The 23,653-nt window shown below is 45.6% G+C and overlaps 1 long non-coding RNA gene across 1 annotated transcript in view; it reads left to right on the top strand.

The window, feature by feature from the left end:
- Positions 1 to 1,934: 1,934 nt before the first annotated feature.
- LOC115068844 overlaps positions 1,935 to 23,653 on the top strand; it is a 35,704-nt gene continuing 13,985 nt past the window's right edge. Inside the window, exon 1 of the long non-coding RNA XR_003848194.1 lies at positions 1,935 to 2,080. This is a non-coding gene — a long non-coding RNA (uncharacterized LOC115068844). The remainder of the gene's footprint in view (positions 2,081 to 23,653) is intronic.

Raw genomic sequence — 23,653 nt, 5'->3', positions numbered from 1 at the left:
TGTACCACTACCCTGTTTGCCATCTTACTTTATTTTTACTTGATTGTTATGAGCTAAACATCTCTTCCTACATTTGAGGGACAAAAGCCATACCTGGGCACATCACAAAGCAAAAGGCTTAATTTGGAGAGCTGTGGATGTGGATCAGTTGGTAGAGTGCTTGTCTAACATGCATGAAACCCTTAATTCCATCTCCACCAGTCCCCTATCATCCCAGCAGTTCAGAGGGGCAGATGGATCAGGCCTGTTCAAGATCATTCTCAGCTACATAGGGACTTTGCTGCAAATATAAATAACAGATAGATGATAGATAGATAGATAGATAGATAGATAGATAGATAGATAGATAGATAGATGATAGATAGATAGACAAGTGGGAGTTGTTTTCGGCTCAGTAGGAATGTGGCATTTGGTTAGTGATCATTTTTATAAAGGAATTAAGTTGATTTACCCTAGTGTCTGTGTTCTCAGCCTGTTCCAATGAACCCGTGGGCTGTGTCAAGATTCTGCCCATGTTGAATGAGCAAGGGTTCTGAAATGGATGTCCTTCAGTGTGGTAGACACTGGTCCCCCATAACCACAGATTCCCTACCCTCAGATTCAACAAAACATAGAGCAAAATTAATCAGGAAAATTGTCATCCATTCTGATCAGCTATGGACTATTCCTTGCCAGGACTCCTTACACAGTGCATTGTGGATCTCTGTCTACAATATTTATAATGTACTGAGTATTATAAGTATTACAAGTAACCTCATGATGGGTTAAGGCTATGGGAGAATGCAAGTAGGTGGTATATAACCACTATACACCTTACAGAAGGGACTTGAGTGTTCATAGCTTGGAATTAGTGTGGGTCCTGGAGCTAGTCCCCATGGATTCCGAGAGATGACTCTAACCCTTAAATCATGTTTCTGATAATTAGGGAGCTTCAAGAGAAAAACATGAGACTAAAAGAGGCTGAGAGATTAAGGACAGAGGGGACAGGGAGACAAGTATAATTGTTGGATCAGGATGCGTCCCCTTTCCCTGAGACCACGTCTGGTTGGGCTCATCAGCATGATGCTGAACTGGAAGAGCTCTGCCCCAGCCTCCCAGTTTCCAGTGTGTGTGTGTGTGTGTGTGTGTGTGTGTGTGTGTGTGTGTGTGTGTGTATGTGTGTGTGAGATGGTGTGGGACAGGGGCCTCTCATTACCAGTGCAGATGTGTCCTGTGCACCCTTGAGTGGCAAAGGCAGAACCCTTCTGTTTTTTTTTCAAATTCCACATTTATTTATTTATTGAACACAACTATTATGAGGGGGGGAGAGAATGGAGACAGTGGGGGGTGAACAAAATGATAATGTTCACAGTCCTCTTGATTTTGTTTCGCAGATCAAGAACTCTTCTAACGGGGAGGGAGAGGCTGAATCTACCTCCCTGACCTTTACTATGCATGCCGCAGAGGTCCCCTTTTGGCTCTTCCCCTCCCTGCGCAAATTCAATGTGAATCCAGAAAAGCAAAGACTTTTCAGAGGTGTCTGCAGGGAACTTAGGGCCTAAGTCCAGGTCATCTAGGGTTGATCACAGGAGACCCTCCCTTAGGAGACTCGGGATGAGGAAGCAAAGCCCACATACAACCAGTATCAGGGTACTTGCTTCTGACAGCCTCAGGTGTAATCATAGGTGGTCAAAGAGCAGCCCTTCAAATCCAAAGAAGCAGTTCAGTCTGTCTTGCCTTATAGTGTCAGGTAGGGTACCTGTCCTCCCAGGGACAGAGATGATCCCTGAGTGAGGTGGACTCTGAGCCTCTGTACCCTGTCCTGTTGTAGAGTGGCTCCCATGGACTTTCACCTCTGGGCCCTCTTCCCTTGAACAGGCTCAGCTCATGGGCTCAGGTTAAACTTCATCTGATGTAATACTTTGTGTCATCAATATCCTCTCTCTCAGCTGGAGCAGTGCTAAAGGGAAAGAGAGCTGACCAAATCTCCCAAATCCTCCTCATGCTGAGCAAACAGATGGTTCTGGGGATTCTAGAGACTGAGGGGAGACACTCTAGCCATGGAGGGGCAGGAAGACCCAGGCCTCTTCTTGATACCCCGGTAAGTCAGTTGCCTAGGCCTCAGGTTCCTCATTTTAAAGTGGGACTGGGGGAGGGGCTCCTACCACCCTCGGGTGCTGTCAAGGACCAAAGGAAGCCACCAAGCAGAATCCCTTCTTGGATCTATGTGCTGTGGCGTTCCTGTTAGTATAGGTCCTGGCAACTCATAGTCACTTCAAAGGGATCAAATGGCCATTTTTCTTAGTCTTGATTTTCTGGCATCTGGCTGTAAACAAAACTTAACCTCTTCTCTGGGTTTCTGTGACTTTGGAGGAACTCCTGGCCTGTTTGGAGCTTTGAATTCTCTTGTCAAATGATAACCACCTGTTTCACAAAAGATTCTTGAATGCCCAGTGTGACTCTGTATGGAGCATTTAGTAAGTTCCAAAGCTCTCTATTTTATGTGAGTGACGGGAACCTCACATTTAGAGCTGGGGGTCTCCAAGCCAGGGTCTGAGGCACAGGGGTCTGAGGACATTTGAAGGTTAGGCAAGTGCCTTCCTCCCTAGGATAGTGAAGTTTTGTTCCAGTCTGTCCCTTGTGCTCCCAAATTCCCGGAATTTCATTTTTGTGTGTGATTTTGTGGAAGTTTTTTTCCTATGCAGTAGTTGCTTGTTTTACTTTGAATAGAATAAATATAGTCTAAATAAATGAGTCTCCCAACATAAACTATATTGATTTATTTTAATTAACTTTAGTTTTTGACAATTTCATACTTGTATACAACGCACTGTGATCATATTCACCCCCACATGCCTCTCCCCCCAGCACAAGCCCTTCCTTCCCTGCTAGCGCCTCCCACCCTTTTGCTCCTCTCTTCCTTTCTTTCTCTTCTTTTGGGGTGGTGGTGGCAGGTTTTGTGCAGATGGTCACAGCTGCTGCATGCTCATGATTGTGAAAACCAGGTAACGTGTGAAAGACACAGTCCTTCCATCTGCTCTTCTGTGACATTCTCTGGGCCTCATGGAGGGAGTGGCACAGATGCCCCATTTAGTGCTGAGCACTCAACAGTCACCTGCTCTCAGTACTCTGTCCCCTCTGCGACAATCATCACTGTCAGAAGAGGCTTCTCTGATCAGCCCGAGAGGTGCCTTAGTCTGTGGGGATAAACATAAACATTTAAAAGGCTATTTGACTCCACATCCACAGAATCTTTTTGTCCAAAATATGTACATAAAGAACCCATTTCCAGAGCTAGAGAGACTGCTCAGTGGTTAAGAGTACTTGCAGCTCTACCAAAGGACCTGAGTTTGGTTTCTAGCACCAATGTTGGTGACTTGTAACTCCAGCTCCAGGGATCTGATGCTCTCTTTTAGACTCTGAGGGCACCCACACACGTGTGGCATATACTTACACAGACACACATGTACACATAAATTAAAAAAAAACTTTAAAAAGCATTTTTTTCTATTTCAGGATTATTTTTACATAAACTTGAAGATGGAAATTGATCTGAGAATTGATTATATTTGAGTGCATATATGAAATATGGAATTTGAGATTTCATATAATGCATGACACAAATTATGCATACAACCTTATTCTGTCACTCCCTGCACTTATGGGGCTTCCTTTCTGTGCAAGGTAGGGTACCACCTTGGGAACAAACCCTAGATTTTTATCCTAAAAGTCTGTTGTTGGCATCCTGGTCCTATCTGTTATTAGATGTAAGATGTTGGACAATTTACCATCATTTATAGATTCTAAGGCAATATTTTAAAAAATATTTTAACAATGCAAATGGGATATGCCTTACAATGGATGGTGTCTTCCAATTAGAATTGTCAGCCTATTTTTCTCTCTGCCTTACATAAAGCAATATTGCATATTACTACAATGGATGCAGTTTGCATTTGATGAAATCCAGTATCTACCCTTTCTGAATTTCAATTCCCATCTCTGAAAATGAAAAAACCGCTAACATACCATGGTTGAGGATTACAGTAATTAATGGATTTAGTAGATTTCCTAGGATGGGCACTCAATAAAAAACATGCTGTTATAATCGTCATACTAACTTATTAATACCAGCTATGGTTTCAAGTGGAGATGTTGCGTTGGTGATGCTTAGTTCCCTTATGTAGACGAAAATATCTAGACTAATGAGGTGGGTTATTTACTCAAGGCCAAGCCTGATTTCAAATACAGCATCTACCTGCTTTCAGACTTTGCTTTTCAGACTCCAGTAAAGCTACTGTGCCCTATGAAGATACATCCCGTCCATGAAGTTACTCACATACGATGCAAAGCCCATTGTTCACAATCCACAAATCTGTGCTCCTTGCTTCTCTGGAACAAGAGAGGAGTGACTGGGGTTTCCCAGGCCCTGCAAACCCCTCATTACTTGCTAAGGGCTCTGTGCAGAATGAGGATATTTATTTCCTGGTACCTCCAAATGCTGTGGTTATTTAATCACCCCAGATACCTCCCAGTAATCACTCTGAATTGCATTATGCAAGTCAGCAAATCCCACTCACTTTAATATACATGAGGAAGAGGGGTGGATATTTCTCACTGAAGGTTTTATGGAAAATTTTGCATTTATTGATTTTCCCCTTAAATCTTGTTCTTTAAAAACACTCCCTTATACACACATGCACACACACATATATATGACGAAAATGATTGCTATGGCCATGTTTGTTCAACCTAACAAAAATGTAGCATATTGACAACATTATCTGTCATCCCCACATTTCACCTGGAGTAGAAAACTGTTTGATCTCAAAAGCCTGCAGACTACATCAGTTCACAGGGCTATCTTTTATTCATGCACATTAAAATAAAGACAACCATATGCAAGGGTGTCTACAACTCAGAAGGAGGAAAAATTGAAGCAGGGTTCTGTGTGCTGAGTACTGCATGCTGACTGGACCAGCTGTGGTCTCCCCACTGGCCTTCCTGCATTTCCCTTGGTCCATGATGTTGTCAAGACCATCATTTTTCCCAGGACAAGACTAGAAAAAGATGTCTTCCTTGCAGTTTTCCCTGAACTCCAATTCTTTTTTAAAAAATATTTTATTATTTTTATTTTATGTGTATGAGTGTATTGCCTGCATGTGTGTAAGTGCACCCATGTCGTGCAAAGCCTCCAGAGGTCAGAAGAGGGCATTGGATCCCCTGGAACTTGGAACTGGAGGTGTTTGTGGAATTGAACCCATGTCCTCTGCAAGAGCAGCCAGTGCTCTTAACCACTGAGCCATCTCTTCAGCCCCCGAGGTCCAGATTCTTAAAGAGATCATGAAAATATGTGTGTGTGTGTGTGTGTGTGTGTGTGTGTGTATGTGTGTGTGTGTGTGTGTGTGTAGCTCTTTAGATTTCTGTTTTCAGGGACATGAGAATCAAAGTCCTGACTGTTCAGGAGTTTGCAAGGACTAAATGATAACAGGAAGGACATACACAAAGGTGATAGCACAGTGCTGGGCACAGGTCCAGGCACTTTTGTTTGATCTCAATGTTTTGGATTTGTGCTCCCATCATGAGGAAATAGTGGCATTAAGTGGCACTCTGGTGATAGATTTCAGTGTACTGTGCAAACTATAAAGTACCCGGCCATCTCACCTGAGCGTTATCTACTGCCGTTGTTTGTTCTTTTATCTCTGCAATCTTGGGCATCAAAGGCAGTGCCTGCCTGTGGCCTGTCTTGGCATAATGTATGCCACATGCCAATTCCATGTCTGAGGTCCTCTGGGAGGCAGCTGGTCCTGGTATAACCCCAGGACTTCTGAATCATAGGACTGTGTTCATGTCCCTACCTTGGGGTACTTGGATTCATGTGGCCAGTGAGATGGAAGACCTGAATTGTTTATTTCCTTTGGTCTCCTTTAAGAGGAGACGGCACTGGAACATTCCCTGAAGACCATCCTGCTTTGTGCTGTGACTTCTGCTCACAGCACATCCGGCACATGACGACCTCTTACGTTTATGCTGCCTACCAGCTGTTTCTAGGCACGTCAGTCATTCCAACTTTAATATGAATGTTATTTAAAGTCTCTTTAGGGGTTTGGCCTTTCTAGTCTGGTAAGCTAAAACTATGTAAACCTTGTCATTCACAGAGTCCTGCAAGTTAGCTTTTAAAATATTATTTTTATTTTATGTATATGAGTATATTGTCTGAATGTATGTAAGTGCACTTGTGTCATGCAATGCCATTGGAAGTCAGAAGAGGGTGTTGGATCCCCTGGGACTGGAGCTACAGATGATTCTTAACCACCATATGGGTACTGGGAACTAAACCCAGGTCCTCTGCAAGAGCAGCCAGTGCTTTTAACTACTAAGCCATCTCTCTAGCCCCTGGGTTTTTTTTTTTTTTTTTAACATTCTCACAGAACACGTGTATGTCATGGACATTATGTTCGTAGAGCAGTGGCAGCTCGTTACTTGAGAGGTCATCCAACTGGTAAAGAGAGGAAATCTAAGGTGAGAGGGATATCTGTGTTGACTAATTTTTGCACCTTGCTACCCCATTTCCCTCTTCATGTTCAACACCAAATAGAAGACACATATCCCCTCTGATCAGCGAGGGGATTGGGGAAGGAGCTGTGATAGTGGCTATGAGACCAAAATGACATCTTAACCCAGGAGGAAGCTTAGTACCAACTTGCTGTGAAGGTGACTTGGGTTCTTGGTCTTGAGGAAACCCTACTTTCCTCTTCTTTCTGAAGTTGAAATGGCCTCCCGGTTGCTGCATGCTGGCTTAATGCACTTCTGTTTCCTTTACTGAGCACAAGTGATGCCTCTATTCAATGACAAGACGTCTGAATAAACACAGAACGAAGACCAGGACCCACCTGTCCTCAGATGGAGCTTACAGTCTATGGGAAGGAAAGGCATAAGTTCTAATGGAATGAATAGGGTGTGAAGGTTCAGCCGAGGTGAGAGCAAAGTCTTGCAGGATAAGGTGATGCCCAGAGCCCAGAGTTACTCACATGTGTAATTTTACTTAGTTATTGAAAGACGATAAGGGCTCTCCAGAGAGAATAGGACTAATATGGATTCTCACAGGATCTCTAAAACAACTTATACTAAATGGCAATTTCTAAACAGTGTCCCTAAACCAGCTGATGCCAGATGGAATATCTGGATACATTCATATATGCATATGTGACTTCTAGGTAAAAACAGGGGTTAGGAGTTGGTAAGGGACAGGCAGTTAGGGAAGAGGTCAGAAGGTGGGAAACATTCTCTCTTAACTGCTGGAAGGTGTCAAAACAAGGCCATTCACACACACACACACACACACACACACACACACACACATACACACACACAAAGACTCTCCACCTGACAAGGCATCAGTCACAGACGACACTTGTCTAAGTTCTTTCTATCCTGGCCCAGAATATCCAAACCAAAAGACAATGTGTGGGGTGAGGGGATCAAAGCAGGGAAAGAGCTGGGGCCCCTACAAAAGGATCAGCTCAGAAGTCACTTGGTGGAAAACCAGCTCTGGAGACCCCCTCCTTCCCCACAGGGTGTCTTTAGCTCTTTGCTCTTAACTTTCTGCTCCAGCAACGACCATTTTCACCCTTTTCTGAGTCTTTACTTCATTCGTCCCCGGGCATTCAACTTTTTGTCCTCTTCTGGGAAGAACCCAGACTCCAGGGCAAGTAGCCCTTGGCTCTCTCACCCCTATAACATAGGTTCTTCATATGAACCAGGTATCCGGAGTGGATGAAATACAGTCTGACCGAAAGCATGCTCATCCTAGCTCTCTGTTTTACGGAAATTTTAACTGGGGGCTAAACAACCAAAGGTTTTGTCTAGAAGGTGCCCTGGGCTCTAACACAGGAAGTCTGCCTCTAGAGACAGACTAGAGTCATGTCTAGACCTGTCATCTGCATGGGTGGGTTGTCATCAAAGGGCTTTGGTACAAAATTGACCAATATGCTGTGTTGCTATCCTGCTGTGAGCTTATTCACCACCTAGAGAAACAGGGACTCTTAACCAGTTATTGGGAGGTTCATAGTCCAAATGGATGCCCACCTTAGACCTATCTAGAGGTTTAACACACAGGAATAGTTTTACAGTGCCAAATTCAGCTGGAAACCCAACCAGTTCACAGCCATTCTTCACCAAGATCCCTAGCCTGCTAGAGACAAGTAATAGGTGGTGTGGGGGTGCGGGGCATAGCTCCCCTCTGAATGTCCCTGAGCTGTTGTGCAGCCCCTGAAAAGATGACAGGACTCTGAGCTACCTACATTAGTGTGACAGCTGATGAAACTTAGCTGTGGTCCACCCCGCTCTGTGTCCCCTGGTTGTGAGACTCAGTGGCCCCAAGGACACTGGCACTTAGCAAATCCCTGCAGCTGCATCCAGTAGATTTCCTATATACGTCCAGACTGCTCTGGCCCTCTTTTGCTGATGCTTGGTTTCCCACACATGGTCTTATGCATAAAAGGAGCACATTCCTTGCCTGTTGCAGGTCTGGTTCTGGTTTTTAGTTCTTTAACTTTAAACTCCTTCCTTTTTCTGCTCTCCTACATCTAATACTGTCGATGATAACTCTCACCTCAAAGGGGATAAGAGAGAGTTTATTCTGGGGCCAAATATGAGTGACCATGGCCCAGGAACACAGATTCAGATTACCCCAAATTCCCTGTTCCAGCATGGTAACAGTTACTCTGCATTTTTATAGTAACATAACAAAGAAATAAATCGAGACGCCTTTCAAATACGTTGGTGGATACATTCCATAGGCGAGTCATAGCAAAGCAGGGAGTGACATGGGGGTGGGGTTCTACTATATGTCTCACTTGCTTATCTGACTACATCCTTAGCTTTTTGATTAGTGAAGCCTGGTGGTCTGTTAAGTTAATACATTTTATTAGTCACAAGAATGACAGTTCAGAAACAGAGGTAGACAACATGTGGCTATTTATGGGATTAAAGATATCCCCAGATAATTTGTGAATAGGCTCCGGATCTGCAACATTCCACACTCTCCACAATCTCTGGAGTGCTAATCAGTTGGTGAGCCTTGCAGGAAATTCAAGATGCAGGACATCTTTCTGAGAACTTTTCAAAACACACAACATACACGAAAGGCTTAAATTGTTCCTATTTTTTATTTTAAGGTAAGAGACAAGAAGTGGCCATGCTTGTTTTGCATCTCTCTGACTCTCCAGATTTGGATTTAGACCACAGCTTTTAAAACTGAAATACAAAGCAATGTTTACCATGATGGGCCTCTCCAAAGCTGTGGGCCCTTCCATCATGTGTGTCACACCAAAAGACCTGAGAATGAAGGCAGTTTGGGGAGAGAGAGAGAGAGAGAGAGAGAGAGAGAGAGAGAGAGAGAAAGGGGGTGGGCAGGGCATGTTAAACAGTTCTTGAAAATCTTTTCTCTACACTGATCAAGGTGATGGGTTATTTCATGATGCATTCCTCCTTGGTATCCAAGCCTCACAACAGACAGACACGTTTGTGTATTAACCCCATCTTGCTCAGCAAGGAAATTGTCTAAGATCTTACATCGGCCAAGGCAGACATGAAGTTCGATTCCTCATCATTTCAATCCCCTTGTGCCATGGTGTGCTCGGAAGATGGTGCTGACGCAGAAGTGTCCCTAGATCCCAGCGCTCACAGCCAGGCTGAGTGGAAGGAAAGGAAGGGCCAGTCATGGTGTGAGCAAGAGTGTTCTATTCAGGGAGAATGTCATGTGATCTTAGTGTGGTTGTGGAAGGAGAACAGAGAGTCAGGCATCGGGAGTAACAAAAACCAGCGACAGGAGTGGAAATCCTTACCAAGCGCTACGTGAGCATGTCCATATAAAAATAGAGACAGAGAGTGCTATGTAAGAAGCCCACAGTTGGTCATGACTGTCAAACCCACTATACACAGCCAGAAAGGAAGGCAGGTGCTATGTAAGAGGCCCACAGAGAGAGGAACATGGCCCTCAAGACCCACCATAGGCAAATAGAGAATGCGGGTTCTGCGTAAGTGGCCCATGGAGGGTCAGGATTTTCCTGACTCAATGCTATGAAGTTTTTGACTTTTCCAAGCTCTGGCCCATTTCCATCCTTTGAAGGACTTTTTTTCCTTAACAAACTGTCTCTGCCACTATCTACAAGTCTCTGGTCTAATTCCTTATTTCTGTACACACAAGGACCTGGAAATCTCAGCGGGCACCTTACTGCACAGGTCCGCATCTATAACACGGCAACACGTTCTCACTTTCTGGCTTTGATTTTTACAAGTCCATGTGATTCTCTATGTGAGTCTCACCCAGGAATGAGCAGAGCTGGGCTAAATCCCTCACCAGTGTCCCTTATTAGCAAGTGGAGAGGCTGGGTTGTCTGCTTGAGTTTATCTCAGATGGAAAGACTGCAGGAGACTTTGGAGGAAGAATGGATTATGTAGGAGGTGGGGGCTTCAGGCGGCGGTGCATTGGTGAGTGTGGGGACAGGGCTCCTTGGTGCGATGGAGACTGTGGCAGCTGCTTTTGTTCCAGGGTGTCGTCTTGCCTGTTGCACAGAATGATCTATCTCAGTCATTGCCCACTGGACTCTCTTAGGAACAGACACACACACACACACACACACACACACACACACACACGCACACAGTGTCTGGCCTTCAACAGAATGATTTTGATGCATCTTTTAACTAACCAAAAGTAACATCTTGACAATTTTAATGGACTAATTATACACTCCTGGTCATCTTGAAAAGTGCCCATTTTGGGTCTTTATGTCTTGACAACTGTAAGAGTCCTCAGCTGGAAAATTAGGATACAAACAGAGAATTTCAATGACTCTGACCTTGGGAAGTCCAGAGTTGTGGTTTGCCTTCTCATTGGAAGCCGAGGCGAAGTAGAGCAGAGCCTGACAGCCAGTGGCTGAAGAGCTCTGCCCTTCCTGTGCCTGGGAGCAACCAGGAGGAGCCCAGTGCAAAGCACCAGGAGGCAAAGACCCTGCAATGCCACCAGAGTCTGAATCCTCAAAAGCAAGACTCTCAAACTTGTCTAAACGTGCCAAAGTTGTACACTTGATCCAGGTACCATGAACAGGGGCAAAGCTATCATTCTCACCTTTAGGGGATCATGGTCCTTTTTTTCTGTCACCCGACCCCCACTGCCTCCCTCCTGTTCCCCCTCCTTCTGGCTTCTTATCTACCTTCCTAGCAAACAGAGGTGGTCATCCCTATGGCCTTCTCAAGGGCTCCTGCTCCAAGTGCCATTTCTCTCTCCCCACCCTTAAGCTTGTGAGGCGGCCCCACCCTAGTCATAGGCTGCATGCTTTAAGTGAATATAGCCAACCCCATGCTGGGTGTTCAGTGCTGAGATTCTGACCCACAGGCCATCTCAGCTCCCACAGTACTGGCCACAGCTTAGGGTGAGACTACAAGTTCCAAAGGGCTTTTCTGCTCCCAGAGACAAACCCGACAGAGCCACCAGGACCAGTGCATGCCTTGGTCAGGGCTAGCTGAAGGGAGGCCACAGGGGCTGTCAGAGGGTACAGCTCAGGCAGACTGCCATAGCACCTGGAGGTAGCCTCCCCCACCTGCCTCGAATCAGCAGACACCACCGTAACATGGCAAAGGGACATTGGGATGTGCTGGCGGAAGCTGAAAGTAAAGAGCTGTGCTACCTACCACAGAGGCACTTGTCCCTCTAGGAGCTGGAAATGGCAAAAACTTCTGCCCCCACCTCCCCATGAGGCCCCCAGAGGGAGCAGAATCTTGTTCATATTCCTGATACAGGGATGAAGAGAATGCACTCCTGTTGAATTGAGCACCCACCATGTGTGGTGACATCACAGGAGCCACAGGAAGATTAGAGGGAAGAATGTCTTCTCTGACCCACCATCCGTGGTCTCTCCTGTCTTCTGCTCACTCTGGGGGAACAAGAGTTATTGGTCCGTGGTCTGTAGACACACTGGACAAATAGCTTCATACAAAGAGTGTTGAAGAGAAATTGGCTCCTGTGGTAACAAGTCCTGCAATAGTCTGTCCACAAGCAGGAGATCCAAGGAAGCCAATGGTGTGGCTCAGGCCACATCCCGGGACTCCAGGCTCCCAGGATCATTCTTACCGTTTTCTGTACCTAGGAGAGCTCATCTGGAACAGGAGCCATGGGGTCCTGGCCTTGGAGAAAAAGCTTTTGGATGTGGCCTTGACCTTATATGCTCATGAGCCAGGCGGTTCTTTCAGAAACCAGGCTCAGCTTTTCCTCAATAAATAAAGGGGTTATTGTTCCTAGCTGCCCAACCAGAAATGACCTGCCATGAACTGAACTCGAGCTAATAATCAGATCCAGGCTTGGAGTGGTGTGAGGTGGAAGGGCATGCTTGCTTTAACTTTAAAGAAATATTTTTAGCTCATTTGTTTGCCAAATGAAAGAGACACGTCAGGTCTTATTCCCCCAACACTGTCCCCGTCACGATTCCTTACACATTTAGCCTTAATTTAATCTTAATTTAATTTTTATTTGAAATATACAGAAACGCTAACCATGCCCACCATCCCCAGTGTCGAATGGCCTCAGGCTCAGGCTACCACATGGCTTGGCCTAATACCAGAGACCTGACTTCCAGTGATCTCTAGATCCCCAATGTCCAACAGTCACTGGGTTTGCCAAAGTGTTGCCCAGAAAGTGCTTGGTTCAGTCTGCTTCCTCCTCGTCCTTTCCCTTCTGGGAGGCCTATATACCCATCCAGTGGGAGCAGTCCTAAGGAAAAAGTGAAGGTTTCTGCAATGTGTCCTGAGGGTCATGACTCACCTCCCCGCTGAGACATCACCCTGCCTGCTCTGTTGCTCCTCTATGCCCAGCTGTTTGCTTTCCTTCACGCTTCAGTCGAATTCTCACTCTGAGTTATGGCCTGGTTAGGAGATGTTGCCCGAAAGGCACATGTGTTGAATGGTTGGTCCCCAGCTGCTGATGCTAGAGAGGAGATAGATGATGAGCATTGGGATCTCATCAGTGGGTTCATATACTGATGGATTGATGGTCTGATGGTATTGAGAGGTGGGAACTAGTTGGAGGAAGCAGACACTGAAAGTACGCTGTGGAAAGATATATCTTGTCCCTAGCTCCCCCCTCCTCCTCCCCTCCTCCTCCTCCTCCCTCTCCCCCTCCTCCTCCTCCTCCTCCGTCTCCCTCTCTCTCCCTCCTCATCCTTTTCCTCTCTCTCTCTCTCCCTCTCCCCCCTCCCCCTCCTCCATCCCCCCCTCTCTCTCTCTCTCTCTCTCTCTCTCTCTCTCTCTTTCTCCCTCTCCCCCCTTCCTGGCCACCATGAGGTAAGCAGCCTGTACCATACTCCCGCAGCCACCACTAGGTTCTACTTCATCTCAAGCCCAATGCAATGGCTGTAGCAGACCATGGACTGAAGTCTTTGAAATTGAGTCAACATAATTCCCACCCCCTCTTTAAAATTATTTCTTTCAAGCATTTATCAGTATTAAAAAAAATCCATCTAGCACCCACATGGTAGCTAACAACTGTCTGTAACTCCAGTTCCAGGGGATCCGACAGCCTCTTCTGACCTCCACTGGCATTGCACAACATGGGTACACTTACCTACATGCAGGCAATACACTCATACACATAAAATTAAAATAAAAATAATAAAATATTTTTTAAAAAATCCATCTAACACAATGCACCCAGCTCATCAAGACCTCGCGAACACTTCTCCCAGGCTGTCTCGGGAGTGGGCTGTTTGACTGCTTTGATGAAGGAAACACCATCATATATTGTGCAAACATGAAAGTTAAACTATAAAACCTGAAATGTGCTTACAGAACAGGGTTTGTCTCCTGGAAATTCTGTGACTTGTATGCAGAGGGTCTGGGACCAATCTGCTGGAGAGAAGGAGATGAACTGATGAGAGAGGCTTGGCCACTTCAAATGAGGACATTGTGAACTAGCCAAGTCTGACCAGCACAGCAGCTGACTCAGAGTCAAGAGTAGATTACCACACTCTGCACTGGCAGAATTATCCAGCTAAACAACCCAGACTACCGAACTGTGAGCCAAATAGTCATTGTTTTAGGCCTGAGAGCTTTGAGCTGACTTGTTACACAGCATCACTAGATGATAAATTTGGTTTTGTGGAGGTCACAGCGATTGGCCGGGCTGGGTGGTTTGTCTTCTACACTGGACCATACTTGTTACAATTCTCTGTTTACTACTTTCTGATTAGACAGCAAGTCCATCAGATCACAGGTGTGTTGGTCACAGTTGGAACTCCATGGATTCCCATCAGCGTGATACCTAGCACATAGTTAAAAGTACCTGCTAAATCTATTGGCAGCCAATAAAGGAAATCAGACAGATCTGGAATGGAGCCTCAATCCTAGCATTGCTTTGCGACTTTGATCTAGACTGCTAACTTCTCTGAACCTCAGTTTCCTCAATGACAGAAGAGGGCTAGATACAACCCTATAGTCTTTGGAGAGCCTAAACGAGTTAATGTGTATATGTAATGTGCATATAGCATGCCTAAGGCTGTGCTAGACAGTTCTCAATAATAACATCGAACCTGTCCAAATCAAGATCTCTGAATGCTTTCTGGGGTTCATTGAAGTACAGTTCTCTCTCTCAGTGTATACCTTTGGCCACAACGTTTCTGTCAGCGTTGTGAATCCAAAGACGGACGCTTAACATGGAGATTCTTCTCTGCACGTATTGGCCTCTGGTGCCTTGGCTGTCCTTCTGATGCTGGGGATGTGAGGAGACTTAGAATCTTCTATGTAGACACCCCAGGCCATCCCATCCCTTGTTCCTTCCATAAACAAAAGTATGAAGTTCCGAGGGAGAAGAGAGCATGGCTGCATCTGTGCCAGGCACAGGGACCTAGAGCGAGTGGTCCCCAAAAGGAACTGAGGCCTCGCAGGGCTGGAGCAGAGAGTGAGGGAGCTCACGCATTCCAGGAGCTGAGGCAGGAGAGTGGAGTGGGAACCAATCAATATGCCTCCCACACCTCTCTCCAAGTAGCTGTGGAACACGAGGAGAAGGTCCTGAGATGAATCTGATTCGGGTTCCTAAACAGAACAGCAGCCAGGATTTCTGAGGACACCAGCTCCTCCTAGGTGGCACCTAGGAGCTCCTGCTTCTCTGCATCTCTGCATAGAGGACCCAGCACTGAAATAGTCTGTGGCGTCTGTAAGCCACGTGGTCATAACTCAATCACTGGAGCCTAAGCATCTGTCAGATAGGAATAAGACACCCAAAACAGAGCACAGAGGACAACACACAGAGGTTCTTTCTTCACATCTGTGGTCTCGACACCTAAAATTGCTCTTGTAGTTTGAGACAGGGTCTTCCGTAGGCAGACTGGACTCAAATGCCCTTCCTAGTTGAGCATGACCTCGCAATCCTGATCCCTCTGCCTTCTTCTCCCAAGTGTTTGGATTGCGGGTGTGTGCCACCATACCCAGCTTGTGTTAAGTTCTTTATTTGTTTTATTTCATCTTTTGAGACAGGTTTCATGTAGCCCAGGTTGGCCACGAACTTACTGTTCAGCCTGGATTAACTGTGAACTTGGGTTTTACTTGCTTCTGCCTCCCAAGTGCTGAGATTACAGGCATGCATCTCCATGCCTGGATTATTCTAAATTGCGTAAAATAAACCCCACTGAGTCTCTGCAGAGACTGTGTGACTGTGTGTAACATACACTGTGCTAAGAGCTTTGTAGGTACTCATTTAATTCATATTTTAAAACCATGCCTCATCATGACCGTGTGCAGGGATCAGTGATGCTCGTGAGGTGTGACTGAGCCCTGGTTCTAGTCAGTGCCACAATTTGCAAAGCCAACATGTAGGAACTGGGAATAGTGACCCATGAGTTAGTGTTTTCACTGTAAGAGTCCTATGAGCTTTTGTATAGATTATTTGACATTCACATAGCAGTCACGTGGATGCTACAGGATGGGGCTGGGATTTGAACTCAGGAACATTTGAAAGACACACAAGGCTGTTCCTCTCTGACTATACTGTGGTCATCAGCAGCAAATGAAATTAACAGAGGCAGAAACACAGGAAGCGATGAGTATACGTCTTCTGAATCGAGCATGTGTGCATCTGAGCTATGCGTCAACCTCTTTATTTCTCTGTGTCTTGTGTGATGCCCACAGAGATACTTAACAATGTCAACTCCAGGCACCGATGACCTGTGGTGAGCCACCATTTATGGGCAGAGAACAGAGCCAACTGATACTTTGCAAAGTCGCCGAGCAGACCTGGAACTGAATTCTGAGTCCCCTACTGACCAAGGAAGGGGAACAAAGGGAACATTCTTCACTTTCATATCTGGGAAGCGCCATTGCTTTGAAATTTGGTGTGTGCGTGTATGTGTGTGTGTGTGTGTGGTGCATGCCTGTGTCTGCAGGTGTGCTTACCAGTGCACGCACACCTGGAGGCTAGAGGCCAACTGCAGCTATCTACCGCTCTTCACATTACTTTGTGACACAGGGTCTCTCATTGATTCTGGAACTTGCCATTTCAGCTAGGTTGGCTGACCACCGAACTCCTGGGATCTGCCCGACTCCTCCCTCATGCCTCCATTTATGTGGGTTCTGGGACTCTGAATCCCCGTGCTTGCACAGCAAGCATTTTACCCTCTGTGCCATGTCCGTAGTCCCTCAAATTCGACTTTTAATCTTTCTTTTAAAAAATATTTTATTATTTTGATTTTATGTGTATGAGTGCACTACCTGTATGTGTGTAAGTACACCCCATGTTGTGCAATGCCTGCAGAGGTCAGAAGGGGGCATCGGATCCCCTGGAATTAGAGTTAGGATATTTAGTAGCTGTTATGTGGGTGCTGCGATTTGAACCTGGGTCTTCTGCAAAAGCAGCCAGTTTCTTAACCTCTGAACCATGTCTCCAGCCCCTGACTTTTAATCTTCCTAATGCACATTCTCTAGTGATCTACACTTCCAGATGTGAGCAGCAGTAAGATGGGGCAATGATGGATGGTCACTCCAGACACCAGCATCCACGGGCAATGTGAGGCCCATGGTGAAACAGGGCACAATAAGACTCAAGAGGACCAAACACAGGCTGGAGAAGGACTGGTCTACACACAGGCCAGACAGTGTCTTCAAGGCGGACTGGCCTCTGATAGCTGTGGATTTACCACTCCAGTCCTACATGTGATTGTCACTACATGAGTGTGTCAAGTATTAAGTGTATATATGATGACCCGGGCAGTCCCATTCCAGCACTCACTGAAGGATGCAGCAATTCAGACCTCTGAGGAGGTGAGAGAACTGGTCTGGACGGTGAGTGAGTTGAGGGGGTTCCAGAGGGGACCTTGTTTTTGTTCCTGGGACATTAGTTGAACTGTGCATTTTGAAGGGAATGAAGAGCGAACCGTGCGCGCCACCTGATCTCAGGGAGCCCGGCTGAGCTGGGGAGGTAGGTACAGAGAAGGAGAGGATGTGAACATACAGGACAGGGATCCTACAGATTCGGAGCCTGCCAGAATCTCAGAAGAGCGCAGTGGGTGAGGAGGCACCAAAGGGCTTTCCCAGGATGCGCTGTTCCTAAGGCTGAAGGGCAGAGATGCCATTTCGACCAAAGCAAAATCTAACAGTCGGCCGTCTTTAGGAGAGGTCTTCAAATGTCTGTTTGGGAGCTCCCTGCTAAGTCTCTGTGGCTTCTTGAATCTCTTCACTTTTCCAGTGGGCTAACTTGGGGACAAAGCAGAAGATGGAGGAACCCTCATCCCTCAGACGTGTCTTTTTGAGTCTTCTGGAAACTCCAAGGCATGAATTGCCACCAGGCTTTGCCAGGAGGCCCTGCAAGGAATCTCTGCTTGGCCAGGATTGGTCTGACTTCCTGCCTTCTCCTAGCCCCCTCTACAGTTCCATATAGAGGTCACTGTGACAAGGAGCCCTGTCTTTGATATGCCCTCACCTTTATCACCTGGTCCCCACCTCAGGCCCCTCCAACCCTGGGCTGGTCTCCTCAACTAGGCCCACCTTCAGTGATATCTTGCTTAGCTCTTTCTTAGTAATTTCCCACCCCTTGACCAAGAATTCCCAAGTGCTCATGTTGTGATCCAAATGGAGCCCTAACTCTCTCTCCTGCAAAGCCCCATTACAGTAGATCTTGAACCTGTGGGCATGGCCATGTTTGACCAAGTGTCACTGAGCTTCCACCTTCAATACCTTGCAGTAGATGCAGGATCCATCAGGAGGCAGAGTGGCTCAAAGCCCTTCTTTACAGCTCTCTGTTTCAAAAGGCTCCAGAAAAGGTAGAACAGGACCCAGAAACGTAGAACACCCAAGGTGGTCTTTCCATCTCTAGCACCAGCTTTGTTGCAGTGCTTCAGGCCCCATTCCTCTGGAAACTTCGCCAACCTAGGGTTAACTATGGGATGCACTTATCTTCTGGGTGCCAGGGTAGTGCCGGGATGTGTGGCCCCCATCTCTACAGCAGATGAACTGTGTTTTCCTGTCCACTGGTTTTGAGGTCTTTCTCCTTATAAGAACCAGGACAATTTGGCCTACTTTGATGGTGAACAATGCAACCACCCTGGTGATGGGGAAGAAATGATAAGTGTGGTGCTGCTTCCTGGGCCTGTGGCTTCCTCCTCTAAAGACACAAGGTTCACACGGTGCCCCTGAGGCCCTGGCAGCTGGGCTAGCACTTCCGCAGTTAGTCCTTGGATGAGTGGGGATCCTCTCTACAGTTGAACCTGAGATGATGGTGGCAGATAACAAAGAAAGCCAGCAATGGCTGGTTTAATCTGGACTGGCTACTCAGAAGGCCTTTAGTGCTCCCAGGGTACAGGAATGAACTGGCTCCATCCTGACAGCTTAGTTCCTACACAGCAAAGCTCAGCCTTGGAGGACTGATCTTCTTGATGGAAGACCAAGTGTCCTGAGTAGGGACTGGAAGGGGACCCGGACCTGAGCTCATCTTTGCATTTCAGTAGTTTCTGACAAGGGCTGCCCCAAACACACCAGGAGGGGGGCGACTTGAATATCCATCACAACGTCACAGCTTGCAGCAAAAGCCAGGTTCAGCCTGGCCTTGGCTGGCTTCATGCTGTGTGGCTAAGTCTTGTCTTTCCTTTCCTGAGTTCAGGCGATCTGGGCTCTCCAAGTTCGTTCCTTCAAGTAATGTCATAATGTCAGAGTTTTGCATCTAGGGAGTGATCACAAAATTGAAATAAAACACTACAGGATAATCAACCAAAAAACACATAGGCTAGTTTTAGGGTAGATCTTTTCCTGAACAACAGAAATATTCTCTTGAATAAACCATAAGAGTTTAGCAGTTCTCAGCCTTATATGCATGTGACGTCACCAGGCAGCTCCGCGGACACAGGGTACCTGGGCCTCATAACAACAGAGTCTGGGGTTAGTGAGTCTGGGGTACTGACAACAGCAGATCTTCAAAACCCTACAGCTAATAGAGAGCTCAGCCAGAGATGCGGATCTTAGAATCCTTTCCAAATGAGAATGTATGGTTCCTGGACAAATTCTGCCTGTTTCATGTTCTAGGGAGGAAGGCACAAGTTTAGTGATAAGGGAACAATACAACCTGTCCACTTAAGCCATCTTTTGCAATGGGTTGAATCTGTGCTATACCCAAGTCCCACATACCAGAGGCTCAATGTCCAGCATGGCACTGGTAGAGAGTTGGTAGGGCTGAGTGGGAAGTTCCTGGTCACTGGGGGCTCGTGCTGCTCTACAAGGGGACTGTTGAACCTGACCTCTTCTTCTTTTCGGGTACTGGTCATGCTGTGAGTGGTTTTGCTATACCATATACTCTTACCATGGTGGTCTGCTTCTTCATAAGCCCAAAATGACAGTGCTAACCAAGCATGATTACAGCATCCAATCCCTTGAGCTGAGTAAACCTTTTTTTTTTTTTTAAATCTGTAAGTTGGTTATCCCAGGTATTTGTTACAGTAGCAGGAAGTTGACCAACACATCTCTGGTGAGAACTTCTGCAAGGAAAATGTCGCAGAGGAGACACCGTGGGGCCTCCTTCTCCCTGGTTCTTTAAGCATTTTTAAAGTTTGACTTAAAATATTTATCATAGCACCAATCAGTAGGTCAAGTAGGATTGAAAGATCAATGGGAAGAGATGAAGTCTCAGCTTTAGCACAGGTCCCGTATGGAATTAGACACTGCGGAGGGCTTAAAGTAAACACAACTTAGATGGGTTTTGACCCCCAAATGTTTGTGTGACAGAAGATTGATACCCCATTGAGGTGAAGAATCTTTAGGAAATGGAGACCGTTGGCAGGTGGTTAGGTCTTGGCATCTCCACTCTTGTGAATGCATTGAACTGACCCTGTCTTGGGAAAGGGTCAGTTCTTGGTTGACTTGGTTAGTTCCCTCAAGAATGTTCTATAAGTGAACCCATTCCTGCCTGAACCCTCCTTCCTCACATGCCAATCACAGTGCTATACATGATCACGATGTTACACACAAGTCAGCATCATGATCTTAAGTCTCCTGAACAGTGGGCCAAGTGAACTGCTTTTCTTTTCCTGAAGCACCCAGCTTAGGGATGTTGTCATAGCTATGCTGAGCAGGCAATGATGTGGCACAAAGTATATAACTCCAATTTTGAAGAAAGGAAAAGAATGTCATGTCCCTGCCACACTAAGACAGGAGGCATCCTTCCTTTCCTCCTCCTCTGGCTTCATTTAAGTCTGTCTTTTAACACTGACTTACTTCTTCATGATGATTGATCATCTAAGGTGTAGGAATAAAGTTACCCTTCCTTTAGTTTTCTAGCTGTTTCTGTTATTTTAGCTCTATCTTTGTTTCTCTCTCAGTGTGTGTGTGTGTGTGTGTGTGTGTGTGTGTGTGTGTGTGTTTAAGAGCAGGTGCATATGCATGCCACATTGTAGTGTGAGGACAATCTTGGGTGTCAGTCCTTATTTGTCACCTTGTTTGACACAGGGTCTCTTGTTCCCACTGTGGACATGGGCTAGCTTACTATGTACACCAGGCTGCCTGGCCCGGGGGCATCTTTCCCCATGTCATTGTAGGATTACTGGAATTGCATCTATGCATCCCCATCTGACTTTACATTGGTTCTGGGGATCCAAACTCAGGTATTCAAGCTTGGGCAACCAGTGTTTTACCCACTGAGACATCTTCCCAGCCCTTGTTTTGACTTTGTGAAGCAAAGTCTCATATAGCCCAGGCTGGCTTCAAATTTGCTATGTAGTCTGGGCTGGCCTTGAACTCTTCATTCTCTCGGCTCTACCTCTTGAGTAATGGGAATGCAGCGTGCATCACCACACCCAGCCAAAAGTTGCTGGTAATATTAGACACTGGTCTTGGCCACTGCAGAGTCTGACATGTCCCTGAGTACACGGCTTCTGACACTTAGTCCACGAGAACCTGTCAGATAGACAGTGTGGCACCAAGCTGTTCTCACTGGATCATAAAATCACATCTTTGTGTCATTAAATAATTACTGAAAATGCTATTCTGATGTCTATACCATCTCTCCTCTGTCTCTATCTATATTTCATGGTTTATTTCCTATTTCCCCTCTGTGAAGGGCACAACATTCCCATCTTTACAAACACCATAAATAGAGCTGAGAATGAAAACATCCCGTTCATCAGTGTTAAAGTACCCCAGTTCCTTAGGGTATTCATCTACAGGGAAAGTTATTAGAATCACATTGGTATTGGTGATGTCATGTGTCAGGAGGATTCTGGGTAGCTTTCTATAAAAAGGATGAGAAAATGCATATGCACACCACCTTGGTGGGGAGAATTGAGTCATCTGTCCTCAACAATATTGACTAATGTCATTCAAAATTGACAATCTACCTGCTGAAAGAGACTATCTTATTTAGTTTTTGTTCTCTGACAGCTTCATACACGAACACAATGAATTGTAGACATTTTTGCCACTACCACCTTCTGTCACCTCTCCTGTCTTCCATTAAAATCCTTCTTCCCCCAAAGTTTTCATTGAGTCATCTGTCCTCAACAATATTGACTAATGTCATTCAAAATTGACAATCTACCTGCTGAAAGAGACTATCTTATTTAGTTTTTGTTCTCTGACAGCTTCATACACGAACACAATGAATTGTAGACATTTTTGCCACTACCACCTTCTGTCACCTCTCCTGTCTTCCATTAAAATCCTTCTTCCCCCAAAGTTTTCTCCCCTGCTCCTCTCTCTCTCTCTCTCTCTCTCTCTCTCTCTCAGGGGAGCATCATCCCCCACACACACACACACACACACACACACTGATTTTAGAGTTGTTTGCATGAGCATAGGCAGGAGGTTATTTATAAGATGTATTTGTTACTTTATTGATTCTGTGATAAAAACATGACTCAGGCAGCTTGTAGAAGGGAGGGTTCCAGAGGGATAAGTCCATGATGGTGGGGGGTGACGCCCGCCCTCAGTGACGTGCTTCTTCCAGCCGGGCCACACCTCATAGGGATTCCATGATATTCCCAAAACAGTGCCACCAACTGACCAAGTGTTCAACTCGAGCCTGGGGTGGGGTTCTCATTCAAACCACCACATCAGTGGTCACACCACTGAAGGAACGCACACCTACAGTAGACAGAGGACCAGAAGTACAACCTAAAGAGACATTTCCCAGACTCGACGTGGACGTTGAACCCTTGAACTGATGGCAGCCGTGGTCACCTGCACAAAATCTTACTTTCTGCTTCACTGTTTTTGTTGGGTTATTCATGGAGATAAATATTTTTCACATTTATTAGCTACTTGAATATCTTTTGGTTGGGGATTGTTATGTATGAATGTGTGTTTTGTTTGCTTTCTTTGCTGGGTATACATTTGAATTGTTTTTTATTAATTTATAAGCTCTCTTTCTAGATTAAAGATATTAATATCTTGTCTTTATGTTGCAGACTTTATTTGCAAGTTTGTTTATACCTTTTCCATTTTAGCATGTTTTAGACAATATTTATTATCTCTTTTCTCTCTGAGACTTAATAGAAAAATATATTCATGAGGAAAATTTGAAAAGCAGCGATAGGAATATAAATTCTAAAACAAAATATGTTTTGATTTCCACCAGAAATAATCATGACTGCATTCTGGTGCGGCTCCAGCTGCTGGCAGGGACAAGACTGTTTTCTTTTTAAAAATTGAAATTGCATAGTATAGGCTTAGGCTGCATTGTAACCTGCTTTGTGAGTGTTTTCTGCACTCAATGGTCTTCTAAGATGTGGTATTTAGTAGCTATCAACACTTCCGTTGGAGGAGCGCAATACCTCATTTTATACAGTTGCCGATTATCCAAAATTCTTGATGGTTAAACTATAACTCAGAGTCAACACTACACTGAACACTCTTCTAAGTTCAGAGATCATATAATCACATATTTTGTCATTTACTATATTTTGTGCATATTATTATGTGATCCTAAGTACGGGATTGTGAGGTTTGAGGATAAGTCTATCATAAACACGTGGTTAAAAATAACTGGAGGCTGCAGAGATGGCTCAGTGGTTGAGAGTGTTGTTTGCTGTTCTTCCAGAGGACCAGAGTTCGGTTCCCAAACCCATGACGCCCTCTTCTGGCCTCTGTGGGCACCTTCACACACACACACACACACACACACACACACACAGACACACACACACACACACAC

Source organism: Nannospalax galili, unplaced genomic scaffold, assembly GCF_000622305.1.
Source record: "Nannospalax galili isolate Female #2095 unplaced genomic scaffold, S.galili_v1.0 scaffold188, whole genome shotgun sequence".
Taxonomy (NCBI): Eukaryota; Metazoa; Chordata; class Mammalia; order Rodentia; family Spalacidae; genus Nannospalax; species Nannospalax galili.
This window is presented reverse-complemented; position numbering and strand designations above follow the sequence as displayed.